Here is a 5,206-nt window from a genome sequence, read left to right as displayed (position 1 = left end):
TATATATATATATATATATATATCGAAATAGTAAACTTCTTTTGTGTATATGTATAGAATAGCCGTAACTATGCAAACTAATATAGTTATAACATATAAGCATGATTTTTTGTATTTGTTATATGTGAAAGTCATTCTATTTAGTATTGATTCATGAATACGTAATTAATACTTCTATTGTCATTAATTACTTGTCCATTTTATTTTTTTACTCCCTCTGTCCCTAATTACTTTTCCACTTTTAAATTTTTACACATATTAAGAAATAAATAATTAACATAGTTAGTTTACCATTTTACGCCTATTAATTATGAAATATATGAATTAAAAATTTAAGATTTTCAAGAAATCTTTTTTTGAAAGTAATTAATTTGAGGATCTAATAGGTAAAATTATTTTTTTTTCTTTCTTGATTTATCAAAATGGACAAATAATTAGAGACAACCATAAAAGAAAAAGTGGACAACTAATTAGGGACAGATGGATTAGTTGTCTTTAATTACTTGCCCATTTTGACAATCAAGAAAGGACAATTTATTTTACTTATTATACCATCAATTAATTACTTCGAAAAACGTAAAATTTCTTGAAAATTTAAAGTTTTTAATTTATTAACTTTAGAATTGAGAGACATAAAATGGTAAACTCACTATGCTATTTATTATTTTCTAACTAGGTGTGTCAATTCAAAAGTGAATAAGTAATTAGGGATAGAGGAGTACTAGGATAAATATAAAAAAATAATTATCTTTTCTTGATATATTAAGAGTGACAAGTAAAATTAAAGATATATAATAATAATAATAATAATAATAATAATAATAATAATAATAAAATGAAAGTAATTAGAGGAAATCAAAATGTGATAAGGAAAAGTGAACGAAGGGAATATATAGGTTATAACCACTTCCCATATCAATTTTCTCAAATATGGTGAACTAATCTATTTATTTTTCGGTCCTTTATACGTACATATCGCTAACACATATTATTTTTTTCCTTTTTGGGCACAAAACGATGTAATATATTAGTATATCTTAAGATGTATCAGTATAAGAGAGTGGTAGAGCATGACTGCTGTTGGTATTCGAGGAGGAGGGTAATTAAGAATTGATCTTTATTAATATTATTAGGCTTTATATAACTAGTAAAAAGAGTTTCGATTTTATCTGCTTTTTAACTTTTCAACGGCAAATAAAGGAGAACGAGCATAACATATCTCTTACACTTGGACAACAAAGAAACATTATGTTTTGCAGGATGTCTTTTACTCGTGTACTTGGCAGTATAGAAAAAATTTTGAGCTATAGTTGACATTTCACTTCATTTAGTTTTGTTGCTTTTAAATTACATAATTTATGTATCACTTTAATCATGAGAGTTTGATCATTAAAAATTATACAAGATAATTGGTTTGCCTAAGAAAGGATAGTTGCACCCTAGGGGTCAATTGCGTCTAGACAACAAATTTGAGTCGTGACATATTCATGGATATTTCTTTGAGTGCAAGTGTCACGAGTTCAAAATATTCCGTGGCAATGTGTTCGGTGGCGGATCCAAGATATCTACTAAGAGGGTTCAGAAAAAAAAAAAGTTACGTTGTTTGATCCTTAAATCACTAAGTCAACCTCTAATTTTATATTCAGGAGGTTCAAAATCAATATATAAACATAATTTTTTTTAAAATACCTAAATATACAACGTAATTTTTTACCGAGAGAGTTCAGGTCCGCCTCTAATTATTTTACATATGTACGTATACCATGTTGTATATCACACAGATTTTCAATGATATACATGATATAAAAAGATGTGATGTACATTGACATATCTGATGATATACACAGTAATTGTCTTCTTCAACCTTGAGTTTTCAAATAATTGATACGTAAGGAATACTTATTTTATTATAACTTATACTATACTATAATAAAAATGATCATTAGCGGCAATTAGTTCATAATTGTCACTAAATATGTATTTTTAGCGGCAATTAACACTCTTTGTATATGTCCCTAAAGTTTTTGGCGACATTGGTTCTAATGACAATTAACTAATGTCGATAAAGATTTAAACACTCTTTATTAATGCCTATATTTAATGCGGCTAAAAGTTATTTTTATTATAGTGCTAGTAAGTTATATCATCTCGAACAGGGACAACATATTTTTTGTGATTTCTTAAAATTTAAGTAACTTTTTAAAAATTTGGCTACTAATAATCTATTACTCCATCTATTTTCTTATCAATATTGGTCCAAATATTGGCATATAGGGACCTTTTTCCTCTTCCTTTAATTTTTGATCGAAAGACACAATTCATATATGTTACTTTATACTTATGTTAAGAAAAAATGTAGTTCATTTGCATGCCTCCCTTGTAGTAAAAGATCACTACCAGATATCATAATAAGTGCAACAGTGAAATAGAAAGCGTAATTGCGAGCTATGAAAATATAGAATATAGTATTACGTACTACTAATAATTAAGTTGGAGAGAATTATGTAATGTTATTGTTAGTAAATATTTTTGCTTCATGAAAGGCGATGAATTTATAGGCATCTCTCCGTTACATTTCTGTCTATCTAAATATTAGGTAAATATTTTACCTATGGCAAGGCCCACGAGGGGCTGAGGTGTCTCGAATCATAGAGGCGAAGCCAATATTAAGACTTTTGCATTCTAAATAACAATGTACATTCATCTGAACTTTCGAACCCTCAGTTATACTTGGTGGACATATTAGTTAAGAAATAAAATTTAAACCTTTACTATAGATTTTTAATATAACAGTAAGTACTTAATCCTAACATTAAAATCACAGCTTGTCTTTAACTAAGTTATATAATTAGGCACCAATATTTGTTGAATCAATTATATGCAAGAAAAAGGAGAGGATAAGTGTGGATGTTGAGCACATTTTTAGTAGAGATCTCTCAAAGGGACACATGCTAGTGGTCATCGTCATAGATCTGGATTTTAACTATACATATATATAATAAACTACAAATATAACAGTACCTTTCATATAAAAGTGGCTTAGGCTCTTTCTCCGTTTAACTTTTCATTTCACAATATGCACATGTTCAATTCACTTCAACTAAAACTGTTTACAATATATATATATATATATATTCAAGAAACTTTTTCCATTTCACACTATATATTCACATGTTCAAATTCAATTCACTTCGCCTAAAACTGTTCACCAGAAGAGCAAAAAAAAAAAAGCAAGGAAAAAAATCCAAGAGTCTTTTAACTAATTAGTAGAGTGTTATATTCATTTCCACATCATGTCCAAAAAAACTTATTTATCTATCTAAACTAGATTTAATAAAATGATAAAACTTTCAAACCAATAATTATATTATATTTAATAAACCATAACAAGTGGGAGAACAATATAACTCATGAATCATGTAACGCGAAGGATGAAATAACTACATTTTCATTAAGATATAGTATACAAATGTATATATTTGTTTCCCTCTTAGTGTCTAGTGTTTGCATATATATAAAATTTTGATTAAATTTAGATCGCGCACTGCTAGGTCCATTTTAGAGGTGGTGCTAATCACAATAACTTTTTTTTTATATACAGAGTTCGAATCTGAAATCTTTGATTAAGGTCGAGCAGTCCTACCAACACACCACTACCCTCATCCAACCTAAAAACTTCAATCCTCCCCAAAACCAGTGAAACACTATATTTTACAAACATCCACCAACAAACCTTATTCGTTTTAATTTGCAATAATGTTAATTGGTCCAACTCCAATCATATTTTGGATACATATATTATTATTGTCCACATCATTTTACCATCCTCATGAACCCTACTAAGCTAGCTTTCAATAACTATCTTTAGTAAACAGAAAACAAATCTTCCATAAGCAAAATAATTATAGAGTTCTTCCATTCCAAACCAAAAGTACAAATATTGTAGGCCAATACATTATCCTTCCTCTATTATTATATAACGTAGAAGTAGAACTTAGTGGTTCGCTTAAATGAGAAAAGATAAACACAAAAGCAAATTAATTGAAGGCAATAAACCACACAAACATACATATACTCTTATTCTATAGAACTTAGAAGCACATATTGTGATCGATCGTTTACGAGTGGCAGCCGTAGGTATGTGCAAGAACATCGTAGAGACAACGGGGACATGAACGAACATAACAATCACTACTCTGTCGACAGTATCCACCGCAACCACCCATCAAGTTATAGCCATTTAGTTTTGATTTCAGTTCTGTTAGAGTCCGCGATACGTCTCTCACAGCATCTACTTTCACTTTTATAGACTCATCCAAATAAACTATTTGAAGAAAAATAAAAATTAATATATAGACATTGTTATTTCAGATGTATGAAAGATTTACATATAAATTCACATATTATCAAATTAAAAGATATATAATGAGGGGTAGGAATAAATCATTTACCAGATATCATCAAAAGAGCAATAGTGAAATAGAAAGCGTAACTACGAGCCATGACAACAGTATTATTGCTAAGAAAGATATATACGTGTGGGAGAATTATGTGTTATGGCAATGCAATATTTTGGTTCATGAAGGGCCATCATTTTATAGGCCCCTCTCTCCGATATTTCTGCCTTATCTAATTTACAACTTGTCCATAAAATGGGGGTGTGGGGGTCGGGTTCACTTTTTATAAGTGACTTTTTTCATCCGTTTCAGATTAAGTGATCTATTTTGAATTATCACGAAATATACTAAGAGTAAAGAAGTTTTTAGATTTCGTGATCTAAAATTGAAAATCTGTAAAATATGTTATTTAGTTTTGTAATTTTAAGTATGTCACGTGAAAAATTGAATGAAAAAAAAAACTATAGTTGAAACTTTTGAATTTTGTTTCTTTTTGTATTTTTTTTTTCTTGTACTTTCTCTGTCTAAAAAAGTATTTAAAAGCATTTTTGGTGTTTTCCTAAAAACTTTTTTTTAAAAAAAAACTAAAGTAAAATAAATCAATCCATACACTCAGTTATATTTGATAGATTTGATTTTATAGCCTTTTAATTTTATATACTTCTTAGTAAAACAATCACTTTTACATATAATAAAATTATTTTCTTCTGATGAAATTATAAATGGGCATATATATATATATATATATATATATTGATTGAAGTGCAAAAAGGGAGGATAAGTCCGGATGATGGGCAGTCTCAGTGGCA

At 28.4% G+C, this 5,206-nt stretch overlaps 1 long non-coding RNA gene across 1 annotated transcript; it reads right to left on the bottom strand.

Moving 5' to 3' along the window:
* Positions 1–3,885: 3,885 nt before the first annotated feature.
* Positions 3,886–4,617, bottom strand: LOC107022545. The gene is made up of 2 exons (XR_001457126.2): positions 4,452–4,617; positions 3,886–4,324 (listed from the first exon to the last, which is right to left on the bottom strand). It is a non-coding gene; the product is annotated as an uncharacterized LOC107022545 (long non-coding RNA).
* Between the last annotated feature and the right edge of the window lie 589 nt (positions 4,618–5,206).

The sequence above is a fragment of the Solanum pennellii genome, chromosome 6 (assembly GCF_001406875.1).
Source record: "Solanum pennellii chromosome 6, SPENNV200".
NCBI classification, from domain to species: Eukaryota; Viridiplantae; Streptophyta; class Magnoliopsida; order Solanales; family Solanaceae; genus Solanum; species Solanum pennellii.
The sequence above is the reverse complement of the archived record's forward strand: the minus strand, read 5'-3'. Positions and strand labels throughout refer to the sequence as shown.